The sequence below is a fragment of the Canis lupus genome, chromosome 18 (genome assembly GCF_003254725.2).
Source record: "Canis lupus dingo isolate Sandy chromosome 18, ASM325472v2, whole genome shotgun sequence".
In the NCBI taxonomy this organism is placed as follows: domain Eukaryota; kingdom Metazoa; phylum Chordata; class Mammalia; order Carnivora; family Canidae; genus Canis; species Canis lupus.
In genome coordinates, this window is record NC_064260.1 from 23,097,792 (window position 1) to 23,114,542 (window position 16,751).

Sequence of the window (16,751 nt, forward strand, 5' to 3'; positions counted from 1 at the left end):
GGTGGGCCCTGGTGGGTGTAGAGATGCTCCTGTGGAGAAGGGGGGCACAGGTCCAGAGCAGATAGCATGGTCTGAGAATCCCCTGGGATGCACTGGGAGAGACAGTTCCCTTCTTGGAGTGTATTTAGCAGAGGTGGCACTGCTTCTCTGGGGACAAAAGAGCTGGCAAGTGCCACTGAGCTGCCCATTCATTAGCGTAGGAGCAGAGATGCCTGCTGAGGGCAGCAGAGCTGGACACTGGCTGTTTGCTGTGTTTTACCATAACTTCTGAGCCCCTGCGCAACTACCCTTCTGGGACAAACTGGCACCAGCCACAGTGTGGTGAGACCCTCCCCCAGAGGATTAGCATGGGTCCATGCCATCCTGGGTCCCTAAAATACGGAGTTTTGAGACCCAGCGGTGCACCTGAGATAAAACACAGGAGCACTGTGATGCTGGCCGGGCAGGTGGCTCAGACACAGGGGGAATGCTGAGATCGGAGGGCTGCCTGGGACGGAGGAGGGGAGATTGTTTGCTCTTCTGCGAGGGCTTCCTCAACAGCAGAGCTCACAAACCCTCTCTCCAGGGAGGAGACAGCCAGCTGTTGCCATTCGCACATTCCCCACCCTCCTTCATCAGCATGGATGGACTTCACTTGAGCAGCACAGTGCCCCACAGAGGAGGCTTAAGCCACTTAACACCAAGCTGCACCCACCTCTACAGGTGTCTCTAAACCAGAACAGATGTGCCTGAGAATCAGAGCAGTGTGCCGCTCCAGAAGACCAGTGCAGACTCCCAACATGCACTGGGTCTACTGACCATTGAGGGCTGCAAAGCTTAAGCTCTGGGGGAAATAGGATCTAGCCTTCATTTTTCTGTTTGTTTTGTTTTTTAGATTTTTTTTTTTAATTCATGAGAGACACAGACAGAGAGACAGACAGAGAGAGAGAGAGAGAGAGAGGCAGAGACACAGGCAGAAGGAGAAGCAGGCTCCCTGTGGGGAGCCCAATGTCGGACTCCATCCTGGGTCTCCAGGATCAGACCCTGGGCTGAAGGCGGTGCTTAACTGCTGAGCCACCTGGGCTGCCCCCTGTTTTGTTTTGTTTTAAAGAGAGAAAGCAGGGGAGGGGCAGAAGGAGAAGGAAAAGAGAGAGGATCTTAAGCAGGCTCCACACCCAGTGCAGAGCCCAAAGCACAGCTTGATTTCAAGACCCTGAGATCATGGGATCCCTGGGTGGCACAGTGGTTTGGCGCCTGCCTTTGGCCCAGGGTACAATCCTGGGGACCCAGGATCGAATCCCATGTCGGGCTCCCTGTGCATGGGGCCTGCTTCTCCCTCTGCCTGTGTCTCTGCCTCTCTCTCTGTGACTATCATAAATAAATAAAAATTAAAAAAAAAAAAAAGACCCTGAGATCATGACCTGAGCTGAAATCAAGAGTTAGCTGCTTAACCAGCTGAGCCACCCAGGTGCCCCAGGATGTAGCCTTTTTTAACAAGCAGACCAAATACACCTAGTTAAAACTCTACACATACTGGACAAGGTCCAAACACTCCCATCTGCAGGCAAGGAGAAACTCTGCAAAGGACTGACCTGAGGGAAAGAGCAGCCAAAGCATAAGAACAGAGTGTACACATCGTACACCAGAAAAACTTCCTGAGGCACCAGGCCCTGGACAGTATAGCACCTCTTCTTAATATAGCCATCACTCTCAGGAGCAGGAAACATAACAGGCTTTCTAACACAGAGGAGAAATAAAGATCTTCCCATACAAATGAAAGCTAAATGAGTTCCTGACTCCTGAACTGGCCCTGCAAGAAATATTAAAGGAGACTCTGAGTAGGAAAGAAAGACCCAAAGCAACAAAGACTAGAAAGGAACAGAGAAAATCTCCAGAAACACTGACTTTGCAGGCAATACAATGGCACTAAATTGATATTTATCAATAATTACTCTGAATGTAAATGGACTAAATGCTCCCATCAAAAGACACAGGGTATCAGAATGAATAAACAAAACCTATCTGTATGCTGCCTATAAGAGACTCATTTTAGACCTAAAGACACTTGCTGATTGAAAGTAAGGGGATGGAGAACGATTCATTATGCTAATGGACATCAGAAGAAAGCTGAAGTAGCCATCCTTATATCAGACAAACTAGATTTTAAACCAGAGATGGTAACAAGGGATGAAGAAAGGCTCTATATCATAATAAAGGGGTCTTTCCAACAAGAAGATCTAACAATTGTAAATATTTATTCCCCCAACTTGGGAGCACCCAAATATATAAATCAATTAATAACAAACATAAAAAATTCATTGATAGCAATACAATAATAGTAGGGACTTTAACACCCCACTCACAGCAATGGACAGGTCATCTAAGCAGAAGATCAACAAGGAAACAATGGCTTTGAATGACACACTGGACAAGAGAGACTTAATGGATATATTCAAAATATTCCATCCTAAAGAAGCATAACACACATTCTTCTCAAGTGCATATGGAGCATTCTCCAGAACAGATCACAAACTGGGTCACAAATCAGGTCTGAACAAATACAAAAAGATTGAGATCATACCATGTATATTTTCAGACCATAATGCCATGAAACTGGAAGTCAACCACAAGAAAAAATTTGGAAAGACCACAAACACGTGGAGGTTAAAGAACATCCTATTGAAGAATAAATGGTCTAACCAGGAAATTAAAGAAGAAATAAGAGATACATGGAAGCAATTGAAAACATGACACAGCAGTAGCGGTCCTAAGACGGAAGTAAACAGCAATCCAGGCCTACCTCAAGAAGCAAGAAAAGTCTCACATATACAAACTAACCTTACACCTAAACAAGCTAGAAAAGGAACACCAAAACCAGAAGAAGAAGAGAAATAATAAAGACTAGAACAGAAATAAATGATATAGAAACAAAGAAAGGAGAGTATAACAGATCAATGAAACCAGGAGCTGGTTCTTTGAAAGAATAAAGTTGACAACCCCTCATCAGACTTAACAAAAAGAAAAGAGAAAGGACCCAAATAAATAAAATCATGAATGAGAGAGGAGAGATCACAACCAACACCACAGAAATGCAAGGCCATAAGAGAATATTATGAAAAATTTCATATCAACAAATTTAATCTGCCTCAATTTCTCTCCCTATAAAATGGGAATAATAAGCCAGAAATTATTCTGAGGATTACATTTGGAGCTATATAGTGCTTCACCCAGTAGCTACCACATAACAAGTACACAATAGAGCTTTTATTTTTTTATTATTGCTTTTGGAGATTTTATTTTTAAGTGATTTCTACACCCAACATGGTGCTCAAACCCCAAGATCGAGAGCCAGGCACCCTACTGACTGAGCCAGCCAGGCACCCCTCAAAAGAGCTTTTAATGTAATAATATTAACGTGATGATATTACATATACCTTAAATAATGCACTCGTAATTATAATTAATACAATTATATAATAAAGTACATCATATTAATGTTTTATTATGAATACTGTATCATAACATTCCTTTAAAACATATTAGTTATAGTGTATATTTTATAGTACATCGTAATATGCTATTAATAAACTACAGTCAAATACAAAATTACATGAAGTATATATCATTATGTAAAAATTGATTATTAAATTTAATAGTATATCTCCAATTATTATTAGTGAAATTAAATAAAGAAAGGAAAAATGGAAAATAATGTAACTTGATTTTTTTTCAACAAAGTATATAAGCTTGTTACATGCCAAATATTGCATTAGTGCTGGGAGCAAAATGTAAATTGCATGACTGCTAATCTCTGACCTTGGGGAATCTATGGGGAAAGGAGAATTTCTGAATTATAGTGCAACAAAATAAGTCATCCTTGGAACATCTCATTCCTTCTTCATCAAGCGGAAATTCTCTTAAACCCCAAATGATAATCAGTCTTCACTAGTCTCCATGAGCCCTCACCAAAACATAGAGTGGCAGCTTGCTCTAAGAATACTAATAACTGTGAATTAAGCTGCTCAGGAGAGCTGGAGCAAGGAAATATAGTCACAGTAAGAACACACATTGCTTGAGGTGATTTCTGTTCTGTGAAGCCAGGAATTTCCCTCCTAAATGGTATTCTCTCAGTCTATGTGAACTTTCTCAAAGAGAACTCTACTCTGCAATAGGGAGCGCACTGATTTTTCTATTTTTGGACTCACAAACTACACTAAATTGCAACCAACGGGTTCAGTACTAAGCAGTCTGAAATACGGTGTCATGATCATCTGAGTTGCCACTGTTCGGGGCCTGTGGTATTTGCTCGGTGACATCAAATCTTGGCATTTTGGCACAATCATCTGACCTGTACTGACAACACCTATGCTAGACAAAGACAGAATATTTTATTCGGAACTTCTTTCATTAAACTATATGCTTTCTTTGTAGCTTTTACTGTAAAAATAACTTTCTCAGAAGCCTTTTTTAAAGAGAAAGAAAGAGAAAGAAAGGAAAGAAGAAGAAGAAAGAAAGAACAAACGAACAGTGATCAAACACATATCTAATGCTTTGGTTTGTCACCTGGTTAACGACTCTTCTATACAGCTACTTGGTATCTAAGACATCGTTTATTGTATAACCACAGCTTCTTACCCACAAGAAAATAAAATTTTAAAGGCTATTCCCAGAGCACTATCACTTCAGCAGTTCCAAGTATCCTCCAAATTTGGGTTCAGTCTGCAAAGTGAAAAAAAGGTAGTTGAAACCACGTAAAGAGCTGAGATCTCTTCATGGATTAGGGTTGGAAAAATAAAATCTGATTCAAGACAGGGTATTAGGAAATCACTGAAGATGAAGAGTCTCTGTAGGGATGAGAGTCAGTGCTGCAAGAAATTCCCTTGGTTGCTCAGCTCAGCTCTGATTAGGACTGAGCCAATAGCACTTTGGCCAGTGCACCGTATTATACCATCCTCAGGCAAAGGAAAGTTGATTGGCCAAAAAATCAATAAAGTAGATAAAGAAACCTCATACTCTCAAAAAAGATGTGCTGAGAGTAACACCAATCATTGTATGTGCCAAGCATTGTCCTGAATAGTCAATTATTTTTGTCATTCAATAAGAAAAAGTTTCTCTAATTTGATTGTTGTTAAAATTTATAACCTATAGGCTCTGTCTTGTAAAAGTCTCAATCTCCTTCTGTTTTCAAATTCCTCAAAAGTGTTTGTTGCTCATCAAAGAGTAAAACTCTTCAAAGTAATAGAATCAGTAATACTTGTATAACACAATATAAATTACCAGTATAAGGCTAAAAGGCACTAAAAGGTTAAATCTCTGTCTCTGTCTCTGTGTGAGTGTGTGTATATGCACATATATATATGTGTGTGGGGGGAGTGTTTATTAAGTATTAAAAGTGTAAGATATATATATATATACCTTGTCTAGAAAAATAATAGTCAAAGAGAAGTATAAAGAAACTTAATAAACTCGAGTTATACAGAAATTTAGAGATTCAGTGTATGTTGCATACAGAGATCCCCAAATATATAGAAAATAGGCTATCTTACTATCACCGAGAAATGCTTTGATATGAAGATAAAGTTTTTCTGTAAAATAAAGAGCTAAATAAAGCAAATCCTAAAACAGAGAAAAGATACAAATGCTTAACGCATAAAAAGGAATAGATTTATCTTGTTTTCTTCCTTTCTAAAAATATCTCGCCTTATTTATGATTTTAAAGAGATCACTAGTTTGTAGCTCTCGTTTAATAATAGCATGCAGTTGTTATAAAATAAAACTAAGGTAAAAAACCTAATTTTAAACTTTAAAAATCATAACACTTTCATTAAAATACTAAAAGGTGAGAATCTTGTTGAATTTTAGATCATGAGGAAATGTTGCTCAGTCAGAACCTTTTCTTCCTGGTCTTGGCCCTTTTATTTTGACCTACTATTACAAAATAGTTTGTTACTGTTCCACATAAGCTTTCCTATTGGAAACAATTCAGCCCATCAAACAATACAAAAAAATTTTAGGCTGATGGGCAATTTAAGTTAAAAAGTAAATACCATCATAATAAAAAGCCTTCTTCAGAGTTTGACTACCACAAGCTCAGATTACCCACACGGTAAACGAAGGTACACATACACAAGCACACACACACACGCTGCAGAAACTTCCAAATAGGAAGACAAAAAAATAGATGGCCAAAGGAAACCATTCTAATTTTCATGATGGAGCTCTAAAACAATAATGAATTAAGCAAAGAATGGGCTAAGTATATGTCAGGAAAGAGCTTTGACCAAAATGCACAGAAACAGACCATAAATATGATAGATCTAAAACTTAAAATAAACGAAATAAACGAAACACTTAGGGCAAACAAAACTGCCAGTCATCTACCTACAAAAATCGATAATAAAATGTATTTTATTTTCTGTACATTATGATGTTCCTTAATTTTATTGTATTATATTTACCATACAATGAGTCTATTATCCTGTTTCATTTTTCTTGCTTCTTCAATTAAATTTTTAAGTGCTGTATCACAGGAATCATTTGAATATGATTTTGTATTTTTTAAAAGATTTTTATTTCTTTGAGAGAGAGTATGAACGGGGGTCAGGGTGAAGGGGGGTGTACCGGGCAGAGGAGGACAGAGAAGCAGGCTCCCCGCTGAGCAGGGAGCCGGCCGTGAGGCTCCATCCCAGGGATCTGGGGCCTTCCCCGCGCCCCAGGTGGACGCTGACCCAGCTGAGCCTCCCAGGCGCCCCCTGCTTTTTCTTACTGACCTCAATCTAACTTGAGCTGTGCGTGCTGGAGCCAAATGTTTGTTGAGTGAAATCTGCGCATAATGGTTCAGCAAGCTATATATTAGGAAAGAAAGAAACAAAATAAACCATCACTTGTTTTAGTAACAAGAGGAGTTTCATACAAACTAGTCAGACAACTTAAGTAACTAGAGATACTCCAATAACAACCAGTTAGAATGTTTACTTCTAAGTAACCACCAGAGCTGGAAGTATGTGTTTGAATAATAGCTAATAATGTCTGTTCTATATGTCGGTATTCATATTAAACATATTGTAGCAATAAAATGTTCAAACCTGTAGCAGCATCAGAGGAGGGTAATAAACAGCAATAAAAATCTTTTTCAAAGCTCTGTGAAGAGTAAGCACCGTTCATTATACCTTTGAGAGTTGTTAACAGATATTAGTCATTGTGATAATCTGACGATGGGAAAATAAAAGGCGCATAAAGGTATAATAACTCCTGAGGTCCCTCCAGTGGCACTGAATATATAGAGAAAAATATTAGGGTTTTAAAGATTCCTATATATACAAACCTCACATTTCTATGGACAAATTTCTCCTAAAAACTACTCTAATTAAAAAGGGGAAAAAAAGCATATTTGTAGGATTTTTACTTATGTTCGTAACTATCTTCACTATTAAATATTTCAGTCTTCTCAGAAGTTTGAATATTTCAGTTTCTTCTTAAATTTCTAACACTATATACACTGTGACTTGAAAGCAAGGACAGTGTCCTTGCTGGTCACCTCTAGATCCGCAGCGACTGTGGCAGCCAGGTCACTACATTTGAACAATAGTTAGGGAATTCCTATAATTCCTATACATGAGCCTCAGTTACTTACTTTAACATTAAACAATACCACTTTCTCATTTCAATACTGTCTTTTGCAGTAATGATTCTTATCTACATAATTGTTAAAATGTTTAGAGCTCGATTCCATGTTTTAGGTGCTGGCACTCTCTCCATGCTCTCTCCTCGTCTTCTTCTCTGATTCGAGAACTACGTTAGATGTCAAATACTCAACAAAAGATAGGAATAAAAATTAAGTAAATGAAATATTACCTTCAAAGTCATTGATATGCCTACCCTTGTAAAAAGGTGTTTAAATCCTCTTTTAACTATATTATCGGTTTGTTCTGTTGCTAGGACTGATTAAGGATGGTCTATAATATATCATTAATCCAAATGTGTTCTATAAGAAAAATTTAAATCTATCATCATTGGTATTTATAAGGATTTGGTAAAGCTACTGTTGCATCGTCTCATGTCCTGAGAAAGGAATATCTCCCCACCTGGAGATACTTGAACGTGCCCTGTGAAAAAGTCTATTCAGTGTTTCCATGTTGTCATTACAGACACCCACCAATGTTTATAGTTATCAGCGCCACTCAAATAGCCAGGAGGGCTAATTAGCTCAATTGGAAAATGTAAATTCAGTAAGGTTGATATCCTCCCTTGGAAATGGAATTTTACCTCACCTCAGAGAGTGAGGCTCAAAATTGCATTGTGCCAGGCCGCCCCTGTAAATTATTTATATGGTGCATTTTCTATGGTAAAGTCTTGCTCGGGGTGCTTCTTAAGCCCTTTATGTAGGACTGTGTCTAGCAGCCGGCACCGAATGTAGCTAGTGTCCAATGAGCTACCTGCAATATTTAAAGAACTTTAAAAGATTAGCAACCTCAGATAAGGGCACCATAATATACGGTCTAGAAGAGTGGACTCTGGAATCAGAGTACCTGGGTTTAAATCTGCCTCAGCCTCTTGCAAGTCACCTCACATGCATAACACCTAATGGTTATTTGTCTCTGTTTCCTCATCTTTCAATGGACATCAGAGTACCTAAATCTCAGAGCTACTGTATTGAATAAATGAATAAATATGTGTGAAGGTATCAGCGTAGTACATATTAAGTGCTCTATGAAAACTAGTCATTTTGGTTATTAATATATTAATGCTTGATGGTTTCAATATACAAAATACAATCATAGCTTATCCTTCCAACACTCTGGCTTCTGTTTGCTGAATCCTTCTCTAATGGTCTTGTCCTCCAACCTATTTCAGCCATACAGTCTCAAACCACACTGTCTAATATGGTAGACACATGTGACTATTGAGATTTAAATTCAGCAAATTAAATACAATTAACATGTCATTTTTCAGTTCCATCATCCATATTTTCAGGTGCTCAACAGCCACATGTGGTTATAGTGGCTATATTGTATAGTCCAGGTATAGAGCATCTCTATTGTTACAGAAAATTTTATTGGTACTACTGCTACAGACCTTGCACTCAATAACTTTAATTTCTCCTCAACCTTAATGTCATACATTATACTCTTTTATCATATAATAATACTCTTTTATCTTCCTATATTTCCAGATCACTCCTTTTTTACCATGATTTCAACATTTTTACCGTATCAGTTGCTCTAATTTATTAATTCCAAATCGTTTTAGTCTCAGCAACAATTTAGAGTCTTAACAATTACTGAAGACACCAAAAAGCTTTTATTTATGTGGGCGATATTTACCGTTTTTTGTTATATTATAAATTAAAAATTAAAAACTAAAAATAATTTTAAAGTTTATTAAAATAGCAATAATAAACTTCTACATAACATAAATATACATTTAGTAGCAATTTTCACATATGGGAAATTACTACATTTCCCAGGCTAAAATAAATTCACAGAGAAAAGTAGACTGTTTGCATTTTGAAGATATCTTTAGCATCTAGTTAGAAGAAGGTGGATATTTCTCATATCTGTTTCTGTACTAAATCTGTTTTCATTCACACATCATGAGCTTCTGCAAAGTTCCACTGTGGATTCATGAGAGAATGAGAGTGAAAAAGGCAAGCAGCATCTTACTAATATTATGAAAATAGTTTGGATTCCCTACAAGAATATAGGAGAATCTTCAGAAGTGCCCAGGCCACACACAGACAACTGCTGCTCTAGATGCTACAGTTCATTGTTCCTCACTCCCCGGGTCCTCTATCTCCCTTTATGCAGCTAAGGTACTCCCTTGTCTGTAGAATTAATTTCCTTACCGGTATTTCTCTATCATACTAGTTTGGCAAAGCCACAACCATGGTTAAATACTATCCTGCCCTATTCCACAACTGTATCTGCCCAAATGAAAGCTGGGGAAAACTCACACAATCATGTGGACTTCTCTTACCTTGTGGCCTTGTACCTCAAAGGACTCTCAGTATTGCCGGGCAATGATACTACATATCATAAACTCATAAATGTCTTTTGACATTATAAATGTCTTCCACTTTCTGCTTTAACCCCGAGTCCCCCAAATCTGCTCCCTTGTGCTCACTCTCAATGACCCACCTCACCGAAGAAAGTAAGCATTCAAAGAGAACTTCCAAAACTCCCACCCTCATGTACCTCCTTTTAGCATCTATTTGTTCAAGTATGAGCTCTGCTACTGTCCATTGCTATGGAAGAGTGCCCTGCAAGCCTGTCTAAGGTCACTCACTCCATGGGGCACAGATCTTAGGCCCTTTCTTCAAAGCAAGGACATCTCGCCAACAATTCTCTTCTTTTCCCTTTATGTCACCAATATTGCTTCCCTTCTGGATCATTCTCATCACCATTCACACAAACTCTTATTTCCTACTGAAAGATTTATTTCTCTCTTTGTTAAAGGTTTTTTTTATTCATCCATGAGAAACAGAGAGAGAGACAGAGACCCAGGCAGAGGGAGAAGCAGGCTCTATGCAGGGAGCCCAAATTGGACTCGATCCCAGGACCCCAGGATCACGTCTGAAAGCAGGCGCTTAACTGCTGAGCCACCGAGGCGTCCCCCCAAAATTTCTCATTTCTCTGCTAGCTACTATCCCATTTGTAGCAAAAATCTTCAAAAAGTCACTTATAAACTCTGTTTCTAACCTCTCTCCAATACATCCCTAAATACCCTTTAATCAAGCTTTTACTCTTCTTTTTCTCAAAATCTGCTTCTGTCAGTTGCATCTAGGTTGCTAAATCCAATGGATAATTTCTAATTCTCATCATACCTGACTCATCAATGTATTTGACAAAACTGATTACCTTTGCCCCTTTGCTATATACCCTTCACTTGGCTTCCAGGACATTCTTTCCTCAGCTTTTACCTGACATCTTTATTTTGCCATGTCTGAAGTTTCAGTCCTTTGTCTTCTCTTGTCTGTCTACACTTGCTATTTTAGTGATCTCATTCAGGCTTTACTATCATCTTTACACTGTTAATTTCCATATTAAAATCTTCAACAAAATCTCTTGAATGCCTGACTTGTATAGCCAAAAGCCCACTCCTCCTCACCCCTGGCCCCAATTTCTCCACCTAGAGGTCAAATAGGTATCTTCAAATTCAGTATATATGAATGCAATTACTAATCTCCATATATAGCCTTTCTCACCTCAATTGTTAGCAAATCCATCCATAGCAGTAGTCAGGACAAAAGCCTTCGAATCCTCACTGCTGGCTTATTTTCTCTTCATCTCTCATCCGTTCCATCATAAAATCCTAAAATCTACTAAAATGTGGCTAGCGAGACTAAGGAACTCAATATTTATTTATTTTAGGATTTTATTTATTTATTCATGAGAGACAGAGGCAGAGACACGGGCAGAGGGAGAAGCAGGCTCTTCACAGGGAGCCTGATGCGGGACTTGATCCCACAGCCCTGGGATCACGTCCTGAGCTGAAGGCATACATTCAACCACTGAGCCACCAGGCATCCCTAAGGAACTCAATTTTAAATTTAAGTTAAATTTAACAGTCATCTGTGGCTAGTGGCCACCCTATTAGATATAGTACAGGTCTATATTGATTATTAAAATAATAAAAACTGTACAACCATTGGGGAAAATAAACTGAGAATAATAGCAAATATATGCAAAAGAAAGTAATATAGAAAAGGAAAAAGAATATAAGTGAGTTAGGAGAAAGATAAGGCAAACAGGTTCCATGAGTTCTGGGTTCAATTATATATTACAAGTGCCTAAAGTAGTGTGTAGCATAGGGCAGTGCTCAATTAATACTACTACTACTAATAATATTAATGTTATCTATTAATGATTTTAAATGTTGTGGCTCCAATGAGTAACTTAAAAGAATAAAATTTTGTGTTTTTTTTTTCATTTGGTGATTTGATATTTCCGAATCCCAACAGTTAATGTTTGTATAACAACTCAGAAAATACTATCAAATTCAGATCTTGTTCACAAAATGTTACTTTTAGATGACTTAAAGTCCCACATTAACTGGTTTCTTAACATACTGTCCTTTGCCTAGAAATTAAAATGTTGTTTTCATGATAAAGTTCTTTGCTACTGACTTTTAGGACTGGAATTATCTATATAGTACAATCAGAGAATGTACTAGAGGGAGACTAAATTTCTTTATACTTTATTTAGATAACCTTAGGCTCTGGATAGATTTTACATAAATATATTTTCTTTAATAAAAACATTTTTGTCAATAAACTTGTTTTCACAATTTAGGGAAGCAATATTTCCTGAAGTTTGCCATAGGTTGAACATGGTGAATATTTTACTTTATTTCAAGGGATTCATGCCAAGAAAAAAAGTCATATATCATGAAGTACCTGTGCTAATTTAAAAAAATTAAAACTTTTTGACCATCTAAAAGAATATAAAAAACTCAGGAAGATTCTGTTACTTCATTCATCAATACAGTTAAGTCAGGGAAACACTTTTTCTTTGTGTGGTAGCATTAAAAACTAATTTTTATTAAACTGATCAGTTTAAAACTGATTAGTTATTAAACTGATGTGACAGTGTTGCTAGACTGACAACATTTACAAAGCTAAGAGCTCTTCCTTACCTTGGAGTATAACCTATGCAGGAATAACACTGTTCACACCCATACATGTTCAAATACTCACTCTTAGAAAATGTAGCCATTTTGGCCTTGTTTATATTTACTGCATAAGATTTAAAAATAAGCTGCCAAGCTTGACTGTAACTTTATTGATTGTAGAAATAAATCCATATAATGTTAAAACTGAGGTTTAATTTTTTTAAATGTATCTATAGACAAAATGAGGAGACAGAGAAATATGTCCCCAATGAAAGAACAGGAGAAAACCACAGCAAAAGAGTTAAATAATAGGAAGATAAGCAATATGCCTGATAGTGAATTCAAAATAATCTTCATAAAGATACTCACTGGACTTAACAGTGGAGAATATTAGTGAGTTTCTCAACAAAGAGATAGAAAATATAAAAAAGAACCAATCAGAGATGAAGAACTCAGTAACTAAAATTAAAAATAGAGGAAATCAATAACAGATCAGAGGCAACAGAAGAACAGATCAGTGAGTTGGAAGACAAACTAATGGAAAGCAACCACACTGAATGGCAAAAAGTTTAATTTAAAAAATGAGAATATGTTAAGGAAACTCAGGGACATCATCAAGGATAATAACATTCACATTATAGGCATTCCAGAAAGAGAAGAAAGAGGGAAGGAGGTAGAAACTTATTTGAAGAACTAATGGCTGAAAACTTTCCTAATCTGAGGTGGAAACAGATATTCAGATCAAGGAAGCACAGAAAACCCTCAACAAATACAATGCAAAGAGGTCCACACAAAGATACACAATAACTAAAATGGCAAAAAAGCAGTGATAAAGAGAGAATTTTTAAAGCAGCAGGAGAATTTAAAAAATTAAATACAAGGGAAATCCCATAAGGCTATCTGGTGATTTTTCAGCAGAAACTTTGGAGGCCAGGAGGGAGTAACATAATATATTCAAAGTATTAAAAAGAAAATAATCTACAACCAAGAATTCTCTAGCAAAAGTATAATTCAAAATAGAAGGACAAATAAAGACTTGCTGAAACAAACAAAGGAATTTGTCACCACTAAACAATCCTATAAGAAATGCTAAAGGGAAAGAAAACAGAATAATGAGAAGTAAGAAATTATGAAAAAACTTCACAATAAATATAAACTTAGTAAAAATAGTAGATTCATCACTTATAAAATCAGTACAGAGGTAGTACCAAAGCATTAAAAGCAATTATATCTATAAAAATCAGTCAAAGCATTCACAAAACAAAAGACTATAAAGTATGATACAATATACATTAAACATGGGAAGAGGAGTAAGAATTTAATGCTTTGGAATGGGTTCAAACTTGAGTCACCATCAACTCAATATGGCGATAGGCATAAGATATATGGATCTTAGGGTAGCCCAAAATCAAAAACTTGTAATAGATACACAAAAATAAAAAGAAAGGAATTCGAGCATATCACTAAAGGAAGCCATCAAACCAACCACGAAAGTAGAGAGTAGGGAGGAGGAGGAGGGGGAGGAGGAAGGAGAAAAGGAGGAGGATGAGAAGGAGAAATAACTCAAATACAAAGAACAAACTGGTGGTTGCCAGAAGGGAGGTGCATGGGAGGATGGGTGAAATAGAGAGGATTAAGAGTACACTTATCTTGATTAGCACTGAGAAATATATAGAATTGGTGAATCATTATATTGTACCACTGGAACTAATACAACACTGTATGGCAATCATACTTCAATTAAAAAATTAAATAAAATACCAAAATGAAAAGAATAACAATAAAGAAAGTGCTTATCTAAATAAGAATTTACCGGGGGAGGAGCAAGACGGCGAAGGAGTAGGGTCTCCAAATCACCTGTCTCCACCAAATTACCTAGAAAACCTTCAAATTATCCTGAAAATCTATCAATTCGGCCTGAGATTTAAAGAGAGACCAGCTGGACTGCTACAGTGAGAAGAGTTCGTGCATCTATCAAGGTAGGAAGACGGGGAAAAAGAAGTAAAGAAACAAAGGCCTCCAAGGGGGAGGAGCCCCGCGAGGAGCCGGGCTGAGGCCGGGGCGAGTGTCCCCAGGACAGGAGAGCCCCGTCCCGGAGACGCAGGAGCTGCACCAACCTTCCCGGGCAGAAAGGGGCTCGCAGGGAGTTGGAGCAGGACCCAGGAGGGCGGGGATGCCCTCGGGCTCCCCGGGACAGTAACAGCAACTGCGCGCCCAGGAGAGTGCGCCGAGCTCCCTAAGGGCTGCAGCGCGCACGGCGGGACTGGCGGGACCCGGAGCAGCTCGGGGGGGGGGGGGGGGGGGGGGCTCGGGGGCGGCTCCGCGGAGGGGGCTGCGCGGCCCCAGGAGCAGTTCGGAGGGGCTCGGGCAGAGGAAGAGGCTCCGTGCGGAGGGGGCTGCGCGGTTCCAGGAGCAGCTCGGAGGGGCTCGGGCGGCAGCTCCGCGGAGGGGGTTGCGGGGCCCGGGAGCGCGAATCCACCAGCGCAGGCTCCGGAGCACAGGGCGCCGGGACACAGCCCAGGATCCCACCTCCCCCGGGACAGGCAGAGGCCGGGAGGGCCCAGGACAGCAAGGACGCTCCTGCCCGAGCTGAGCAGATCAGCGGCCCCGCCCCGGAGCCTCCAAGCCCTGCAGACGGAGAGCTCAGTACTTCCTGTGGGGGCTGAATCCAGGTTTCCAGAGCTGCCCCGCCACTGGGGCTGTTCCTCCTGCGGCCTCATGGGGTAAACAACCCCCACTGAGCCCTGCACCAGGCAGGGGCACAGCAGCTCCCCCAACTGCTAACACCTGAAAATCAGCACAACAGGCCCCTCCCCCAGAACACCAGCTAGACTGACAACTTCCAGGAGAAGCCAAGGGACTTAAAGTACACAGAATCAGAAGATACTCCCCCGTGGTTCTTTTTTTTTGTGTGTGTGTGTGTGTGTGTGTGTGTGTGTGTGTGTGCTTTTTGATTTGTTTCCTTCCCCCACCCCCTTTTTTTCCTCCTTTCTTTTTCTTTCTCTTTTTCCTCTTTTTTTTTTGTTTTTTTTCTTCCCTTTTTTTTCTCTTTCTCTTTTCTTTCCTTCTTTCTCTCCTCTCTTTTTCTCTTTTTCCCAATACAACTTGCTTTTGGCCACTCTGCACTGAGCAAAATGACTAGAAGGAAAACCTAACCTCAAAAGAAAGAATCAGAAACAGTCCTCTGTCCCACAGAGTTACAAAATCTGGATTACAATTCAATGTCAGAAAGCCAATTCAGAAGCACTATTATACAGCTACTGGTGGCTCTAGAAAAAAGCATAAAGGATTCAAGAGACTTCATGACTGCAGAATTTAGAGCTAATCAGGCAGAAATTAAAAATCAATTGAATGAGATGCAATCCAAACTAGAAGTCCTAACGACGAGGGTTAACGAGGTGGAAGAACAAGTGAGTGACATAGAAGACAAGTTGATAGCAAAGAGGGAAACTGAGGAAAAAAGAGACAAACAATTAAAAGACCATGAAGATAGATTAAGGGAAATAAACGACAACCTGAGAAAGAAAAACTACATTTAATTGGGGTTCCCGAGGGCGCCGAAAGGGACAGAGGGCCAGAATATGTATTTGAACAAATTCTAGCTGAAAACTTTCCTAATCTGGGAAGGGAAACAGGCATTCAGATCCAGGAAATAGAGAGATCCCCCCCTAAAATCAATAAAAACCGTTCAACACCTCGACATTTAATAGTGAAGCTTGCAAATTCCAAAGATAAAGAGAAGATCCTTAAAGCAGCAAGAGACAAGAAATCCCTGACTTTTATGGGGAGGAGTATTAGGGTAACAGCAGACCTCTCCACAGAGACCTGGCAGGCCAGAAAGGGCTGGCAGGATATATTCAGGGTCCTAAATGAGAAGAACATGCAACCAAGAATACTTTATCCAGCAAGGCTCTCATTCAAAATGGAAGGAGAGATAAAGAGCTTCCAAGACAGGCAGGAACTGAAAGAATATGTGACCTCCAAACCAGCTCTGCAATAAATTTTAAGGGGGACTCTTAAAATTCCCCTTTAAGAAGAAGTTCAGTGGAACAATCCACATAAACAAGGATTGAATACTTATCATGATGACACTAAACTCGTATCTGTCAATAGTAACTCTGAACGTGAACGGGCTTAATGACCCCATCAAAAGGCACAGGGTG

At 39.1% G+C, this 16,751-nt stretch overlaps 1 long non-coding RNA gene across 1 annotated transcript; it reads right to left on the minus strand.

Annotated features, from left to right (window-relative positions):
* Positions 1–3,650: 3,650 nt before the first annotated feature.
* Positions 3,651–7,183, minus strand: LOC112661438 (uncharacterized). The gene is made up of 3 exons (XR_003137695.3): positions 7,065–7,183; positions 6,750–6,824; positions 3,651–4,698 (listed from the first exon to the last, which is right to left on the minus strand). It is a non-coding gene; the product is annotated as an uncharacterized LOC112661438 (long non-coding RNA).
* Between the last annotated feature and the right edge of the window lie 9,568 nt (positions 7,184–16,751).